Source organism: Mustela nigripes, chromosome 14 (genome assembly GCF_022355385.1).
Source record: "Mustela nigripes isolate SB6536 chromosome 14, MUSNIG.SB6536, whole genome shotgun sequence".
Classification (NCBI taxonomy): domain Eukaryota; kingdom Metazoa; phylum Chordata; class Mammalia; order Carnivora; family Mustelidae; genus Mustela; species Mustela nigripes.
In genome coordinates, this window is record NC_081570.1 from 86,123,499 (window position 1) to 86,143,546 (window position 20,048).

The following is a 20,048-nucleotide window of genomic DNA, read 5'->3' on the forward strand; positions in this document are numbered from 1 at the left end:
AATCTGAGAACTTCACACGTAGCCCTCAATATGTATGAGAAATTTGATGGTTAATGCCCCTAAATAATAATTTAAGTGAAAATTACAACCACCAATAAATTGCAGGTTTATTTTATTATAAAGTTCTGTATTTCATATACGCCCTCACCCACTCCTTAAAAGACGTTGGAGGATTCAAAACTACTTCGGTTCTTGTGGAAAATGAAAATTTGAAATCCTGTGAAAAAGATGTGGGATAACATCAATTAAGAATTTTATCTCCACCCCTTAGAGAAATAAATTACTACAGAAAAATATGAAATGAGGGAAATCAGTTTATGGAGGGAAAGAACTAATAGATTTTGATCACCCACTATGTGCCAAGCATAAATCAGTTTATGGAGGGAAGGACTAATAGATTTTGATCACCCACTATGTGCCAAGCATCCTAATAGGAACACAACATATAATCACCCTAACCCTCTCAACAACCCTGTAAAATAGATTAAATTATCCTCTTGTTGCCAATGAGCAAAAAAAGACTGAGATTCAGTGGCGGAGCCAAGATTTAAATTCAGGCGTATCTGATGACAGAGCCAAGATTTTCTTGTAAATGAAGATGAAAGATCCAAAGAATAATAGACATCTTGAGATCAAAGTTGCAGGATTACCAATGCCAAAAAGTTATTCACAATACGATAATAGTAAGAGCAGCTGTCAGAAAGAGACATGAAGCAAAGGACATGAAAGATAAGGAAGAAAAGAGAGAAAGCAAGGTGGTATTATTGATGTCTACTATGTGTCAGGAACTGATCTAGAGTCATAATATTCATCTAGCCCTCACAGCAGGAAGAATCTCATTGACCAGTTGCTCTGTGCAGATCATTCTGGAGTAACAGTTTTAGAAAATATGTATATGCAAAGTATTAAAAGGGAAGTGCTCTGCTTTGGCATATCTATTCTGAGTGATAACAGCTAAGACTAACTGAAAGCTTATTATGTGTTGGGTACTATCTTGAATACTTACACGTATGGATTCATTTAAATGAATCACAAAAATCCACAGTGAGGGGGATCTAATTATTATGCACAGTGAATGACTGAGAATCTGGGGCTCAGAGAGTTTTATCATTTGCTCAAAGTCACACAGCTAAGAAGTAATGGAGTCAGAATGTGACTGCAAGCAACTGGTTTCAGAGTCATGGGAACATTACTGATACCCTCAGCCCCTCTTACTATTCATCCAAGCATAATGTGACTACCGTATTCATTTGTCTGCATTATGCCCTCTGAGGCACAGAGAAAAGCACAAGATGTAGTCTCTACCCCAGCTTACAAATTAAACCATCTGGTTTAATCTACCTTTAAAGTGTGTGTGTGTGTGTGTGTGTGTGTGTGTGTGTGTGTAATTATTCTGATGTCTCAAAATATCATTACTGTGATTACCTAAGACCATCTTAGTGGTGTTCATGAAATAAGGCCAGTGAAGTTCCTAGCACAAGACTGAATAGATCAGTTATAGCAATAGAGATCCATTAAATTTATTTTGGAGCTATTTAATATGGTATTCTAAAAAGAATTGTGTCAATCATAATAAATAGTTAAATTTATTTACCTATACTCAACCAAACGTGTTAGCAAAAAAAAGACACTTGAAAAATAATAACTATTTTCCAAATATTATAAAATAATAGCAAGTAAAATAATTGGAATGTAGTCAGTTTCACCAGTCTAGCTGCTCTAAATTATAATATATTAAGGGACTTTGTGTGCCTATTTTCTAATCCATTTAAAATGGGTTTTGAAGATTCACCAAGAACTGGGGATTATCCAGATGACTAAAAACACTAGGATAGCTTCCTAAAAAAGAAAGAAACACCTTTAGTAACTACTTTTCTTCTATGGATGATATTAGGGATATGTCATTTGAAACAACAAATACATGCAACTAATTGGGAATGAAAACAAACAATGTAAGAAAGATCTTTTTTTTTTTTAAAAGATTTTTTATTTATTTACTTGACAGTGTACCTCTCAGTACACTGAGAGGCAGGCAGAGAGAGAGAGAAGGAAGCAGGCTCCCCACTGAGCAGAGATCCCAATGCGGGACTCGATCCCAGGACCCCGAGATCATGACCTGAGCCGAAGGCAGCGGCCTAACCCACTGAGCCACCCAGGCGCCCCTCTTTTTTTTTTTTTTTTTTTAAAGATTATTTATTTATTTGTTTGCGAGAGACAGGGAGAGGGGAGCAGAGGGAGAGGTAGAAATAGGACCCTCCGCCACCCCAAGTAGGGAAGCAGGCTCTATCCCAGGACCCCAGGATCATTACCTGAGCTTTAAGGCAGATGCCTAACAGACTGAGCCACCCACGTGCCCCAGAAGGTAAATCTTTTAAAGCACAGCTCTAATGATGGTCTAATGGCTTCAGTATTTTCTACGAAGAAGAAAGAAATTTCTTTTCTGTTAGTGAATGGAGAAGAAATAAACTAAAGTCTTGAGCAGAAAAAATGAAGCTTCTAGACAGTTGCTGAAGAAGAAAGAGAAATACAGCTAACCTTAGTTCCAACAAGGAATAGTTTGGTAAGCAGTATGTAATGCCCAGCAAATTTTGAAAAACTAAAATTACAGAGGGATAATTGTATGATTGGGAAACTTTTTTTCTTTAGAATTTAGCTGACTGAATAGAATAGCAGCAAAAGTATTTTTTAGGGTTTCCAGCCTTGGGGCTTTCTCAGGTAGGGTGGGTCCCTGGCAAAGAGGCAGAAGAGTTGCATAAGTTATTAAGATAAGTTATAAATCATTAATGATAAAATCTAGGCTGAGTATGAAAGGTCAAGAGGTAATAGAATACAATGCAGGGAGTCTTAAAACCTGGAAGATTCCATGAAGTCAAACACAAATTCTCTTCCCTTTCATCCTTCCCACAGTTCGAACATAGAGGTCATGGAAGTTCCCTCTTGTACAAAAACCCAGCAATGATTTTTGATATCAAACCAAATTCCTACCACAAATTACTATAATTTGTGGAGGATGCCAAATGAGAATTTATTTATATAAAAGTATTTATTTATATAAAATTCAATGAAAAAACTTTGGTAGATCGATAGAGTGTCCAGCAAAATTGAAAAAATCATCTGGCTAAGGTCCCAATACAAAAATATTTAACCAAGAAAAATGAAACTATATGTAAGAAAGAAAGAAACTATTTTGTACTATCTGTACTGAATTTCTGTAACTATCAAGAAAAATGTCTCAGTCCACTACTTCTTTTTCCAAATCTGGCAGAAAAAGACTGATCTTTAAAGGCAGATATTTTGGGAACAGTGACCATGAACCAGTGTCTTTAATTCTCTAAGAGACAGGTTCATGCTTGCAGGGCACTTTGCCCAGTGCCTGTCCTATGTTAGGCTCAATAAATATTTCAGTAAATTCCTACATAAATCTGGCAAAAGAAATTTGATCATAGACTATTCTAGTGATTTTTTTTAAAAAAACACAGGTCATGTTCCAGAAGTAACAATTTCTTTTTATATTTTAAAATTAAATTGCAAAATAAAAGAATGGAGCAGATGTTGATTACCAAACTTAGTAATAAAATAATGCCTTTCAAAAGTTTCTTGTAGGGGCGTCTGGGTGGCTCAGTGGGTTAAAAGCCTCTCTGCCTTCGGCTCAGGTCATTATCTCAGGTGCCTGAGATCAAGCCCCCAATCGGGCTCTCTGCTTGGCAGGGAGCCTGCTTCCCTTCTCTCTCTCTGCCTGCCTCTCTGCCTACTTGTGATCTCTGTCTGTCAAATGAATAAATAAAATCTAAAAAAAAAAAAAAAAAAGTTTCTTATAAAGTTTGTGTGAATTTGGATAGAAATCTCACAATAAGAGAAAATAAAGCTATATCCAGGGGCACACTTATGATATGAAACATGATGTTTTGAAGAACAAAACTCAGATGTGGGAGACTAATTTGCTTTCATTTTTAACTACTTCATTCTGCCAGGTGTTTCAAAACAAAACAAAACAAAACAAAAAACAGTTTAGCCAGAGCCAGGCAAATTTAGGAACTTTGGGTTTAAATTCAAACAACTTTTTTTTTTCTTTCCCAATTATTCCTTGGGATAACTTCAAATTTCCAAGAGACAATTTATAGGATATACCTGCTTTAATTAATTCTTCTGATGAATAACATCTAGAGTTTTTCTAAAGTTGTATCAGCCTTGCATTTCTTGAGATAATCTAACTTGATCATGATGTATCATGATTCTTACCCTGTATATTTCCAGTTTTAGTTTACTAATTTTGTGTAGGATTCTTCAATATACATTAAGTAGAATTAGCCTGTAATTTTCTTTTCTCATACAGTCCTTGTTTGGTTGTTATCAAGGTTATATGGAACTCACAGAATACAGTAGGGAATGTTCCTTCTTTTTTTATTTTCTCAAAGAGTTTGCAAAAGATAGAATAAATTTTGCCTTGAAAATCTGGTATAACATTCCAATAAAATCATCTGAGATTGCTGCTTTCTTTAGGGAGATGCACAATTATTTTGTTAGTGCTTCTAATGGTTATTGAACTATTGATAAAGGGTTATATATTTTTCTAAATTTTCAGCTTATTAGCATAAATCAACTGAAGTATAATTATCTTTAAAAAATTTTCCAGGATATGAATTTATCTTCATTTTCTGTTGCAAACCTTATTATGTATTTGTGCCAACTTTAGTTTCCTTTATCAATCTTTCTAGAGGTTTGTCTATTTTAATAGTTTCTTTAAGAACCAACTTTGACTTTGTAGATCCTAGTTACTATATCTTATGTTTTCTTTCTTTTTTTTTTTTTAAGATTTTATTTATTTATTTGACAGAGCGATCACAAGTAGGCAGAGAGGCAGGCAGAGAGAGAGGAGGAAGCAAGCTCCCTGCCAAGCAGAGAGCCCGATGCGGGGCTCGATCCCAGGACCCTGGGATCATGACCTGAGCCAAAGGCAGAGGTTTTAACCCACTGAGCCACCCAGGCGCCCCTATCTTATGTTTTCTAAACCATACATTTTTTCCTTAGCTTTATTATATTCTTTATTCAAATGTTTGTTTTTCTTCTGTTCTTCTTTTTCTTTTTAGGTTGTATGTACAGCTTGTTTATGCTTTCTTTTTTTTTTTTTAAGATTTTATTTATTTATTTGACAGAGAAAGATCACAAGTAGGCAGAGAGGCAGGCAGAGAGAGAGGAAGGGAAGCAGGCTCCCTGCTGAGCAGAGAGCCCGATGCGGGACTCGATTCCAGGACCCTGAGATCATGACCTGAGCTGAAGGCAGCGGCTTAACCCACTGAGCCACCCAGGCGCCCTTGTTTATGCTATCTTAATGTGAGCATATAAAGCTGTATCTTTTTTTCTAAAAATTACTTTTTCTGGCCTCTTATATTCTGATATGGAATATTTTTATTATTTTTAGTTATAAATACTTTTGATACACATCTTAATTTCTCCTTTCCAAGTATATAAGAATTTTTTTGCTTGTCTTTTATGGTTGACTTTTTTTTCCCATTTTATTTTATTTTTAGTGTTCCAAAATTCATTGTTATGGTTGACTTTTAATTTAGTTAAGTTGTATCCAGTAAATATGTTTTGAAAATAATTTGAAATATGTCAACTTTTGCTTCAAGGCCTAGATAATAGTCAATTTTTGAAACTGATCATTGATAGATACTTAAATAGATATGTCTAGCAAATTCCAAATTACAAAAGTTACCTTACCTTCTAGCGAAGGAAGACAAGAGCTAGATAAAGAGATAGATAAAACATAGGGTATATCACCTAACAGTGTCCTAAGCAGAACCATGAAGCAGAATAAGGGGTAGCAGGAAGAGGATGGCCTCACTGGAAAGGAAACGTGAGCAGAGCCCTGAGCAGCTGGAAGATGCCCACCACACCAGTACCTGAGAGAAGAAGAGCCTTCCTAGGAGAAGCAACAGCCCAAGTCGGAGATGGCAGTCGGCTTTGCATGTTCAAGGAATAGCCCAGAACCCATGTGGCTGAGGCAGGGTTAGTGGGACATGGGATGGTAGGTTATGAGGCGAGGCAGAGAGGGCAGGACCAGGTCATTGAGGGACTTATAAGACACCCAGAGGATTTTGCCTTTAATTCTTGAGTGAGTCAGAAAAACTTCTGGAAACTGTAAGAAGAATCGTGATATATATCTGATTTTAACATTTTTTAAAAGATTTTATTTATTTGAGAGAGAGAGTGCAAGAGAGTGTGGGCACACACAGAGGTAGAGGGAGAAGGAGGCACCTCGCTGAGCAGGGAGCCCAGTGCAGGACTCTCCCGCCCCAGGACCCTGGGATCATGACCTGAGCCGAACGCAGACATTTAAGCGACTGAGCTACCCAGGCATCCCCATCTGACTTAACATTTTTAAACTCCTTCTGTTGGGGCACCTGGGAGGCTCAGTCAGTTAAGTGTCAGACTCTTAATTTTGGCTCAGATCATGGTCTGAGGGTCATAGGCCATGTCGGGCTCCATGTGCTGGTCATGGAACCTGCTTAAATTTCTCTCTCTCCAGTAAGGAGGAAGTGTGAAATGATGAACACTGGGGTATTACATAAGACTGATGAATCACAGGCCTGTATCTCTGAAACCAAAATACATTATATGTTAATTAAAAAAAAAAAAAAAAGTTGCTCTCCCTCTCCCCCTGCCCCTACCTCTGCTTATGTTCTATGTCTTTCTAAAAAATAAGTAAATAAAGAAATAAAAATAAAATAGAAGCTCCCTCTGTTGAGATCATGGCTAGAGGCTTGATGAGAGAAAGGTGAGAGTGTGGCATTTCATTCAATTAGTTTTATTTATCTCATTTAGTACGTAATTAGTGGGTGTTAGGAACTATGCTAGTTACTTTGCTTTCATTATTTCCTTTAATTTTCAATGACAATTGAAGGAGATGATAATAATAATAACCATAATAGTAATAGCTAACGTTTATTGACCAGTTATAATATGCCTGCCACTGTTCTAGGCACTTTAATCATTTACTCCACCCCAGGACCAATGACATAGGTAAAATTATTGTCCCCTATCACGCATTTGGAGAGCTGAGGAATGGAGAGGTGAAATCACTCGCCCAGGGTCAGCTGGCTGGGAGTCCAGGCAGCCTAGCAGCAGAGCTTTACCTCGCAGACACTACACAATATTGCCTCCCTTGTGATAAGATTTACTTTGAAAATACAGGAATTTGGGCTCACTGAGGTTAACAAACTTGCCACCTTCACATCCTACTGAGTGCTGGATACGTAACTTTAACGCGGGTCTATCTGACTCCTGAACCCAGGTTCCCTGATGGTAAATGGTACCAGCCCATCGCCTCTCTGCAAAGCCCTGTTGGTCATGAAGCATCAGAGTGAGAAACGGTCAGTGGCATCACCTTAGGACAGAAAGGTTAGAACATTATGTAAGTTGTGTGTTTTTTCTTTTGGTTTCCCTCTATCCCTCTAGTAAAGCTCCCTGTACTCTGTCACACTTGATATTGTTGTCTTTTCCCATTCCTTAAGAACAGTATACATTTCTTCTCCTCTTTTGGATCTCAAACATATGACACAGTGCTAGGCAGAAGGGGTTTAACAAATTTTGTAGAATGGTACATGATTTCTTAAAGTCTTTCCTGGAGAAGAAAAACCAAATACATAGGGGCTTAACCTGCTGTGTGTAAAAGAGAGATGCTGTCTCACCAGTGTCAAATGCAGTGCCTGTCCTAGTCAACATATTTCATAATCACTGTGGTGAACATAGACAAATTACTCAAAACAAGGCTCAGAGAAAAAAACAAATAAGTTGCTCTTAAATGCTGAGAATTGCTGATCTTTCATACATGTTTTTTAAAGATTTACTTATTTATTTGAGAGAGAGAGAAAGAGAGTGTGGGCCCACACAAGTGTGGGAAGAGCAGAGGGAGAGAATCTTCAAGCAGAACTGGGTGTGAAGTCCCACACAGGGAGACCATGACCTAGGCTGAAATCAAGAGTCAGATGTTTAACCAACTGAGCCATCCAGGAGCCTCGATCTTTCATTAAGTATTTAAACAAAGGTGTCAGGAAAGTTGGAAGGGTTTTTTGTTGTTGTTGTTGTTTGTTTGTTTTTAAATAGCTTTTTAATAATAGAGCAGCATTAGGTGATTAATGGCAAGTGGTAGGTAAATATTACTGAAACTGATCCAGAACAAACACAATTTTCCACGTGATATACAGTCGTATCAGCAATGCTGTATGGAAATTAATCAGATCTGGAGGTTGTCCAGTCCTTGTCCTCTTCTACGCAGTATCCTCACTAAAAAAGGACAGGAAATAGAAGAAAATCCACAGACCCTAAATTTTTTTTAATTGTTGGAGGGAGGACAGTCAAGAATATGGCTGACAGCTCTTTTAAATGACAGACCCTCAATGGAACGTTTTGCTGCAGTGGGTCCGACTCGAAGGAACTGTCACATTTGCATGTAGTCTGAAACTGGAAGTCCTGTTGTGAACCGCACTGCTGCCAAGAATGGTAGTGCGCGGCACGTGCGGTCAGGGTCAAATTACAAAGGGAAATCTGCATTCTTTTCAGATAATCTCTTGAGGTCCTCAATAAACTCTCAACCCTCACATCTCCTTTGCGACCAGAGTGGGAGGTGGGGGAAGTAGAATGTTACTTCTTGTTAGAAGTAATTTCGTCCCTTTTCAGAACTCCAGACTGTCCCACTGGGGGTTGGAGGCTGAGGCCAAATCACATGCTGTACCCTGTTCCCTTTCCAGTCTGTTTATCCCTCTGCAGGCCCTCCCTCGACCATTTGGATAAACAGGTAAAACTGGATTTAAGTAAGCCTCAAGGAGGATCTTGAAAGAGAAAAATCACAAACGAACAAATTATACCAGTCAATCTTATGCATTTTTAATGAACCTCAGGTGATTTTTTTCCCCTAACATTATCTCCATTAATCCCACAACTCTTCTGAGAATTGCTGACATCTTTGGCCTACTGAAAAGAATAGGGAAATTACAGAGCCCTGCACAGGACAGTGTTTTTCTGAGGAGGAGAGAAAACACTCGTTAAGGATATGAGCTTTGGAGTCCACTGACCCAGCTCTCTGAATATTGTCCTTTTATTGTGCGGCTTTGAAGAAATTACTTAATCTCTCTGAGTCCTAGTTTCTTTCTCAGTTAATTAAGGATAATAATGCCTATCATGTAAGGTTGTTTGAGAATAATAAAATATATATAAAGAGTGTTCTGTAAAAGATGATGCATGCTCTATTGTAAGTGGTCAAGAAATGGTAGCTGTTAATATTATTGTTACTGTGACATTTTATTCATTCAAGAGAAGTTATTAATTTTTAATCTAGAAGTTGTACTGACTGTACTCACTTTAAAATTTGTGACTGTGAATTTCAAGTGGTTCAAAACACTATTAGGCCATTCTAGCTCGTTTCCACGCTGACTTCTTACTCCCCTCCAAGTTAGCTGTTTCATAATATCCTCTCTTCTCACATCTCTAGTATCTAGTATCTCTCTCTATCTCTCTCTCACACACACACGCACAAACTCACACTCACACCCAACTGGCACTCATACCCTGACCTCAGTTCATAGCGATGACAGAGCAATCAGGTGGTAACTGCTTTCCTTTCCACTACGAAATCCACTTGCTTGCCTACATCTCTGTTCATGGACTTGCCTTCCCTCCTTTTTCAGTAGAAGAAATGCCCCTGCTCCTCAGGCCCCCCTCCCCTGAACTTGGCACACAACCTATCCGGCCTTCCTAAGGACCTCACACTTCCCTGTGTGTTGGCTCTGTCTCCTCTCACAGGATCCTAATCCCGCTGTGACCCATGGTTCCACCAGGCCCTTCTACTCTCTCTGTTTACATGATCCCCCTGGGTGATTTCGCCCAGCCGCATAGCTTTAAATATCACCTGTGCTTTGATGACTCATCCCCAGTGTTCCTCATCACAGTTCCTCATCACTCCCAAATCTAGGAGTTAACAAGTCCTGTACAGCTTACAGCAATCTCCAGATGCATCTTAATTTAAGGCTAACTAACTTCTCACAACCTCAATTGCTATCACCCAATCAAACCACCATCGTTTCTCTCTTTATCAGGGTTTCTTAACCTTGGCACTATCAACACGTTGACCAGATAATTCTTTGTCATGAGGGTATGTCCTGTGCGTGGAAGGATGTTTAATAGCATCCCTGACCTCTAGCCACTATATGCCCACTCCAAAGTTGTAACAACCGACTGTGCCAAATGTTCTCCAGGGGCCCAAGGGTGCAAAAGCACTCTTGATTGAGAACCACTGATCTAAGTCATGGCCAGCAATTTCTCCACAGGTCTCCCAGCTGCACCCTTGCCCTTTTAAAACCTGCACCCTAGAGCAATATTACTAAGGATACAAATCATAACGTCTCCAGCCCCAGCCTGAATTTTCAGTGGCTTCCTCTGCTCTTAGAACACAGTTCAAGCGTCTGACCTTCTGTCCTTCTACTCTCACCATCTGTCGCTGCCCTCTACACGCTCTGGCATTCTTCTTGTCTCTCGGACTTGCCAGGCTCATTCCCATTTCACAGCCTGTGCCTCTGATGTTTCCTTCTGCTTGAAGTTCTTCTCTTCCCATAGGTCACACATAGTTACATTTCCTCATTCAAGTAGCATCTCAAATGTCTCCTTCCAGCTTTCCCTGGACCCCCAGCCAAAGAAGTCCCCTAAAGCAGCTCCCCATCACTTACCTATTTTATTTTCTTCATCAGTACTAAATTTCTACTTTTATATTTTTGTTTGTTTGTTGTTTTTACCTATTTATTGTTTGCCTGCTAAAATGCCAACTCCATGAGAGGAGTTGTTCGTCTTGTTCACCACCATATCCTTCACTTGTTGAAAAGTCCCTGACCAGAATAAGCTTCTGGAAATTATTAACTAACAAATTGTGAACTGACTGATTGGTTGGTTAAATGCTGATATGATCCTCCTACTGGGTTTTGGGCTGCAGCTAGAAAAAATGAATACTGAGGTGTGTTCTGCCCTCAAGGTGCTGGGTGGGGGATGGGGGGGGGGCTTCAAGAAGTGAAAAAGTAATTACAATACAGAATGGTAAATGCTATCGTAGAGAAGCCTAGGGGCAGTAACAGTATTAATGGCAGAGGCCCTTAAGTCAGACCTGCGGTAGCCAGAGAAGACTTCCCAGAGTGGGGGGTACAAATGAATGAGTCAAGAGATGTAAATTGGAGTTAGCTGGGTGAGTGGGTGTTAGGGGCTGAATTGTGTCTTCTCCTTAGTTTATGGGGCGCAGCCCCCTAACCTCCAGGACCTCAGAATGTGACTCTATTTGGAGTTAGGGCCTTTCAAGAGGTGTTTAAGTTAAAAATGAGGCCTTTAGGGTGGCCCTAATCCATTCTGTCTGGTGTTATATGAAAGAAGTTTGGACACACAGAGAGACAGCCGGGATGCGTTGCGCACAGAGAGACCATGTGAGGAGGATGCGGCCATCTGCAAGACAAGGAGAAAAGCCTCAGAAGGAACAACCCTGCTGACACCTTGAATTTCAGACTTCTAGCCTCCAGAACTGTGAGAAAGTCCGTTTCTGTTGTTTAAGACGCCCCGTGTGTACTTGGAGTACTTGTACTTGGTTGAGGCAGCCTGAGCAGACTGGTAGAGTTGGGTAGAAGAAGGAAGTGTGCTGAAGGAATGAAAAGCAGCCAGGTGTGGAGTGCGAGCTGGGTGGCAAGAGAGGAAGCTGGAGAGGTAAGCAGGGGTGAATTCAGGAAGCCCAGTGGAGGAGTCTCAGGAACACTGCAAAAGTACAGGCAGTCAGATTTGCCTGTGATTGAAAGAACTTCAGTGGTACCATAATGAATGGATTTCAGGAAGGCAATCCCAGAGACCTTGAGGGCAACAAGGAGGCTCACAGGTTTTGGAGTCCAATGGACCAACACTCTGATCCTGACTCTGCTACTTAAAAGCCCTATAACCTTGGGCTATTCTTTCCCTCCCTTTGCTACTATCTCCCCATTTGTTACTTTAGGCATAGTAGTTTTTACCCCAGGGGGTGATTTGAGGATTAAAAAAAACAGTGTATGTAAAACACTTGGCATAGTATTTGACACATCATAAGCAATGATTGATTGGTAGCTATCAAAATGTCTAAGGAGGTTATGGTAGACCTAGGAAAAAAATGAGCAAGCTTGAGAGATCTTAAAATAGATAATCTGGAAAATTTGGCATTTAATTTTATATCTGGGAGTAAGGGAAAAGATGAAATCAAAAAGTTTCCAGACTTTCGACCAGCTTTGCCTTACAGTGTCAATTCACCCAAACAGGGAACACAGGAAGGAGATGAGGGTGAGTTTAATTTTGGATGTATAGTGTTTGAGGGATGTCCTGGTACATTTAAGAAGAGTTGTGTCATAGATAGATGGATATAGGGTCTTAGGTTCAAGAAAGAGGTTTGTCCTAAAGATGTAGTCTAGATTGATGAGGGAGTATGCAGAGTGAGAAGAGGAGCAGAAGGTAGATAGGACCCCCAGGACATAGCCACAGGCCGGAGAGGAGATGGATAGGAGGGTTGAAAAAAAAAAAAAAAAAACCCAAAGAGGTACAAGAAAAACAGAGTCAAGACAAAAGAGGAAAGAAGTTTTATAAGACTTAGTCAACAGTACAAAAGCCACAGAGAAATCAGACAAGGTGAGGATCAAGACATACCCGTGGGACTGTATTCTGTCTACACATCAGGCAAGAAACGGGAAAGGCTGGTTTCATGAAAAGACAGAGATAGAACCCTGCTGTGATGGGGCAAAGAGTAAATGAGAGGTGAGGAAGTGAGTACTGTGAACTTCACGAAGGAAAAGAGAAGACTACTAGTAGAAGGAAAATCCCTTTGCTCCTTCAGATTTCATAACTCCGAAATTTCTGCCATTTTAATTTCCTTTGATTCAGGGGTTCTTAACTTTTGGTCCATAGCCCCCCCTCAAGTGGTTCATGAATAGAATTTAAGGGGTCTGTGCATTTAGAAGGGAGGAAGAAGTACAACTTTAATTTTGCTAGCCTGAAATTTAGCATTTTTATCAATTATAAATGTAGGCAAAACTGCAAAGGATTAGCAGTACCTCTGACTGTCAAAAACATATTTTCATATCATATTACAGTTGTCACAGATGTCTGAAAATATCATTTACACTCATCACTTTTATGAAAATATGGTAGTTATCAAACCTACTGCTAGATCTCATTAACAAATCATTTAAACATATTTTGAAAACTGTATTTAAATGTAATTAGTTTTCTTTGTAATCTTAGGTATTTTACTTTGTCTTTTAAAAGCATGTCTTTTAAAAAACATCAAGAAGGGCGCCTGGGTGGCTTAGTGGGTTAAAGCCTCTGCCATTGGCTTAGGTCATGATCCCAGGGTCCTGGGATCAAGCCTCACATCAGGCTCTCTGCTTAGCAGGGTGCCTGCTTCCTGCACTCTCTCTCTCTGCCTACTTGTGATCTCGATCTGTCAAATAAATAAATAAAATCTTTAAAAAAAAATCAAGAAGGTATCCTTAGGCTTGCCCAGATGTTAAAAGGGTCTTTGGCACAAAAAGGTTAAGACTTCTGCTGGTCCATTACATAGCCATGCACCAACTCCATTATCCCAAATTTTTTATTTCTATATGACACTGCTCTTATTTTGTTTGATAAGCTACAATTGTCCCAAATACTTCTCCAGGGAAAATAGCCATGTGTGTCTCTACACATTTTTGTTGATCTGACCACCTGTCAGCCCTCTCTTTTTTCACAGGGTCATCAAAAAACCACTCGTTTGGGAGAAGGTAGAATTGGTTCAAGCGTTGGCTCACGTCTTCACTTACACTGACAAACATTACTGAGCACAAGCTACTATGCTATGTACTTGAGGATGCAGCACAAGAACCTCCTAGGAATTTATAGTTTGAGGAGTGGCCAAAAAAGAAGACACAGACCTATGCATAAAGAGTTACTAGAGAATGTATCAGTTGCTTTATTTGGATACATAGAGATAATGGTATGTGATTTGCCAGGAGAAGGCTTCATGCTGGAGATGACACTGAAAGTGAAGGAAATACCATTAAAGGGCTGAGTGTGCCAAGACTGGATAAGCAATGTTCAAGAGCCACTACTCTGTTTTTTAAAAATCTTGGAACATTAACATAATGGAGTAAGAGATTTCCATCTTGGTATACAGATTTAATTGCCATATTTTATTAGAACAGAGAAAAAGATCGAATCTATAGGACATTTCCCTTCCTCTACGCATTTGTACAGAGAAACAGCATTCATAATCACCCCAGATAAAAATATTAGGGAAACATTAATCTGAAAAGCATCTCGATATGAAGACTTGTCAGTTTTTCCTAGATGAGTGCATGACACCTGCTGGCCAAATTATAAAATTTCCCTCTCCAAAGGAATGGTGAGTAATAGAGCTAATTTTATTAATTCTGTTTCTCTACCAAAGGAATTACATATTAGACCTGGGTTTTCCTTTAATGACCAGTGAGGGGCAGTTTTTTTTTTTCCAAATGGCAAATAGGATCCTTGTTTTGTTTTTCTAGCTTGAGAAGTTCAAGACGGTCAAAGAGTTCAAATATTTATTGCAATTTCTTTACCAGTGAGTTACCTAAGATTTGGAGAGAAGTCATGCTTCGCTCAAGGTCACAAGCAAGTGGGCTGGCCATTTGATATGAGAATTCTGGTTTCTGTCTCCTGCGTTTCCAGATTAGGCAAGATCTTCCAGGACAAATGTTTAATTTGTTAACTTCTCTTCTATCTCTTGTTATTGGACTCAACTTTTCTTAAGTTTTTACTGCTAATGACATTGCTAATGTTTTATATGAGTCTTTTATTTCTTCTTCTTGACTAATTGCTGTGGTTAGGACTTCCAATATTATGTTGAATAAAAGTGGGGAGAGTGGGCATCCTTTTCTTATTTCTCATCTTAGAGGAAAAGCTTTAAACTTTTCACCACTGAGTATGATGTTAGCTGTGGCCTTGTCATCCATGGCCTGAGGTACATTCCCTCTATGTACACTTTGTTGAATTTTTATCATAAATGGATGTTGAATTTTGTCAAATGTCGTTTACTTAAAAAAAAAAAAAAAAGCCTGGTTTATTGAGGCAAAATTTACATGAAGTAAAATTCACCAATTTTAAGGGTATGGTTTTATGAGGGTTTTTTCCTTAAAGAGTTTATCCATGTATTTGACACAGAGAGAGAAAGCACAAGCCCTTCTATAGTTTTGCCTTTTCCAGAAGGTCGTATACATGGAATCTTCTGTGACTGTCGTCTTTCACTTGGCTTAACTGATTTGAGATTCAGTCCTATGGTTGCGTGTATCAGTAGTCTGTTTGTTCCTTTTCATTGCTAAAAAGCATTCTAATGTATAGATAAACCAAATTATGTTTATCCTTTAACTAGTTATTGGAAATTTGAGTTCTTTTCTGCTTTTGATGGCTATGAATAAAGTTTCAGTAGACATTTGTCTGCAGGCCTTTGTGTGGATATAAATTTTCATATCTCTCAGGTAAATACCCAGGCATGGGATTGCGAGGTTATATGGAAAATACATATTTAACTTTACAAGAAACTGGCTTTTGCTTTTTAATAGTAATTTTACACATACTTCTTTATTCTATCCATATTTTAGACTAATTCTAATTGCGTCCCATATCATTGTTATAGAAGTCTTTTGGGCGAAATAAAGCTTTAACTCCAAGTGTGATGAGAAAGCAACAATTAAAGGCTATTTCACGAGCCTCTTTAAAATAAGCCCAATACTCTTACCTTCTGAGAGGTAAGAGTAGTGCATTAAGAGAAGAGTATAGCCTTGGAATCAACTGCAGTCTGTCATTTTGACTTGCTGTGCCACCTTTATTTATTAGGCAAATTACCTAACCTCCCTGAATGTCAATTACTAAATCCTCAAATGTGCGTGATCCTGGTATCTGCACTGCAGGCTTGTTACAAAAGGATCATGTCAGTGCGTGTTCCTCACATAATAGGTGCTGCTGGTACTGCATTGGATTAACAACTTTTGCTAAAAGCTAAAGTCTACATTCTCCAAAACAAATGCGATCACACTAGAGATATTTCAGGATTCATTAGGGATTAATGTGTTTCTTCAAAGGTTGTAAATATGTTTCATAGAGACAAATGAGTTTTGTTCGGCCCTAGTGTCTATGATGTGTGGGTTTTAAAAATACTGTTATTCTTACACTTTATCACAGATTAGCTTTTGTACTTAATTAAGATCATGTTTTTTATGGGTCATGGAGAAATGCTGTTGTTACATAAACTATGATGATAATAATACCATGTGTTACAATTTATGTAATACGATGTACCTAGACCAGGACCCACTTAGCTAAGTAACTTCTTGAAAGACCGATATTATCCTATAACTCCCCTGAAGAAGATATTCTTAATCAAAAACATTGACAGTTGGTTTTTTACTTTGCTATTTTAGGACTCTTTTTCACTCAGTTTACTGGCAGGTAATTGAGCTGCTAAAAATGTTCATTAGGTTGCACTGACATCTGCTGGCAACACAGTAAATTCCATAAAAGTAGTTTTATAAATTTCAATGGAATCACACAGTTCAGTCTTTCAAAAAATTTTTTTTTGTTTTCAAAACTTGTATTTGCATTCTGGTTTTATCAAATTAAGGGCTGTACCCGATTATTTCTGATTCAGAGTTCAATTTGATTCAAGTGGCTTGTTACCCTGTTGTGTATCTCTTTGGGATCTTCTCAAAGGCCAGGGCAACAGAAGCTTGGTTGAGTAGTAACACGCCTTTTAAGTAAATCATAATCTCTTCTAGTCGGCGTTTACCACTAACTGATGGCATCATCTTCTTCCTCATCGTTGTCACGTCATAATCATTATGTCTTTTGGTTCAAAAACAGTACAACGGTAATGATGTATATTGGTTGAATTCATATTAATTGAATTATTACTGAATTGGTATTCACTTTGAAAAAGTATTCCTGGGGAGATAGGCAGAGGGTGTAGGGAAGATACTAAGCTCCAACAGAGCTAAATTCTAAGGGATTATTTTTTCTTGTCAGAAAGTGTAACCTGGTTCTTTTACTTATTTATTAATTAAAAATTTATTTATTTGAGAGAGAGAGAGAGTACATGTAGCATGGAGGCCGGCTCAGGGCTTGATCCCACCACCCTGAGACGGTGACCTGAATGGAAACGAAGAGTTGGATACTTAACTGACTGAGCCACTCAATGCCCCTAACCTCATCCCTTTAAAACCTACCAATTCAACACTGATTTAGGGTCACCACATTTTATAGCTGTTAAGAAATTTACTTATCATTTAGTTCATTTCCCTCTTTTGTAGATGTGAAAACTGAGACCCAGTTAAATTTACATAACCTAAATCGTTACCTAGCTGATAGGAGAAAAATGTTTCCGAATTCTCCCATTGCATCATTCTTTCCTGTATAAATTGTCTTCCCCAGCTGTTTATTAAGTTTATTGCTTAAACCAAAAATACCTTAACACTCAAATATGATAATTTGAGAATTTATATTTAGCTTAGATTAAGTCAGTCGTCCTGACTTTCTCTAAATAGAGATGTGTTATTAAAATACACACTGTATTATGTAATATTGCTCAGTAGTGATTCAGAAATACGTATCTATCCTAGGTCCTTCCCAGAAACTGAAGCTCTTATTTCTTCAGATGTGAAAATAAAGACATACAGATTTGGGGGCTGGGGAGAGAAAGAAAAAAAAAAATTTAGGAATAAACCTTAACTAGAAAAATTTCTGACTCTCTGAACAGATTTGGTGTAACAGAATTATGCACCAGATTTCTTATCAGTAATATATATACATTCCCTGCCCCTTTAGTCTTCTGTCCCATATAATAGGAACTGTTATATGGGATAAAACTTCAGCAGTGCAACTTACATTGCGGTAAAGTATGTGCTATATAGATAAATTACCAACCATATATTCTATAATATAACGTCAAGCATGTTTTTCCTCAACTTCAGCACTAGTGACATTTTGGGATGCTTGTTTCTTTGTGTTGGGGGGCTGCTCTATTCTAAGCCAGTAGCATGCCCCCAATTGTAATAACCAAAATGTCTCCAGACCTTGCCGTGTGAACCCTGAGGGTAGAATCAGCCCAAGTTAAAAACCACTGCTGTAAATTAAAGCTGTTTCCTTCAGGTTTATTTTTGTAAACTACTTAAAATATTCTGACAGAGAATTTAATTCTTTTTCTTTTTAAATAAAATATTGACATATAAAAAGAGAAGAAGCCTTGAGTCATCTCTAGTTTAGATAAACACTTAATTTGAATATTCTGTTCTGAGCCAGAGTTAATAAAGTGGGTTCCTTAAATTGTTTTTAGTACTTGCATATTCATTCTTGCTTCTTTATGCTCCAAGGTATAATTTTGACACAGCTCCTAACTCACGACCAAGTTTCTTTAACTCTTGGCCAAGCTGCGCTTTCTTTATCTGTAATGGCTTTGAAAAAAACTGTGTGCTTTCCTGATGCTACAAAGTTCTCTCTACACATTATGCTCTTTGAAACGGAAAGCAACCAGGGAAGTTTTCAGGCAGCAGGTATTTTCATCCCCATTCTCCAGAGAAGGAAATTAAGTGGAGCCGGGACTCAGTGCATGTCTCCAATGTATGAAATGTTCTTTTTATTTCATCTAGAGTAAGTGTATTTTTGGGTCTTATATTGAGAGGACCTTCATGTAAGAAGAAAAGGAGGAATAGGAAGTGAGGAGGAAGGGAGTAGAGAGAGAGAGAGTGCAAAGTTGGGAGATCCCTAGCAGGACACTAAATACTGGTTTATGACATAGCATGGGGTAAGGGATGATCACATCTCACCACTGAAGCCCTAGCAGCCAGTGAGACTTGGCACCTCCCCAACCTTCCCCCATCATAGCATAGCCCTCCACTCCAACTCCTCCTCCTGACTTCTACTTCCTGTCCTCCCCTATATCCCATAGAGCATGTAAGCACACAAGAAGTAGGCACACCCATCTTTGAGTCAGTCTTGGGTCTTTCCAAGAGGAATGAATATGAACATTTTTTCCCCAGATCTATTTATTTATTGGGGGGTAGGGGTGCAGGGCAGAGGGAGAGAAGAAAGAATCCCAAGCAGGCTCTGCTGAGCATGGAGCCCCACAGGTGACTCAATCCCATAATCTATGAGATCATGACCTGAGTGGAAACCAAGAGTTGAACGCTTAACCGACTGAGCCAGCCAGGCGCCCCCTGCCCCCCAGTTTTGTTGTTGCTGGGACAAGCAAAGGGTCAGCAGTCCCTTGCCTATATTTCAAGCCTGGGAACAAAGAGTTTCTAGAAGCACTTCAAAAGCTTCCTAAAGCTTACAGGGCCTTTGAATCTTTTGACAGCTGGGCTTCCTGTTTTTCAGCCTTCTTAACAGAGTTCTCGACACAGCCAAAGTCCTTCCAGATCCTGCCACCTTTGCGAATTTTATACATGGTAAAAGGAAAGAAAACTTTAAATATACAATGTTGGGAAGTCCGATGGGAAACAGGTGCCCTCAGATGTGATACTAATAGTGCAGCTAAGGAATGCTTCTGGAGGCATATAGCAATATGTATCAAAAACTCTAAAAACACACATACTACTACATAGGTCCAGGTATTGAAGTTCTTGGTCTTACTATAAAGGAATCATTATAGATGTGCTCAAAGGCAAGGAAGGGCACTTACCCAAATGTCCTGATAGTAAGAAATCCAACAAAATGGTAGTAGGATTAACTATATAAATCAGAGTTTATCTATCCAATGAAATACCAAATAAATCATTCTATTGAAATATATGCCTTGGAAAGTCAGGAGGAATAGATACAGATGTGCTTAGCTATTATTAGTGTGGTGAGGTGCTTCTCATTTTTTCTTTATGCTGTTCTGAATAAGCCAAAATTGCTACGGTTTTAAGAATAAGAAGAGGGGCATTTGAAATAAAGAAAATGACCTGAAAATTGCCGTGGTTCTCTGCCCATTGTTATACAGGAATAATTTCTTGAATATC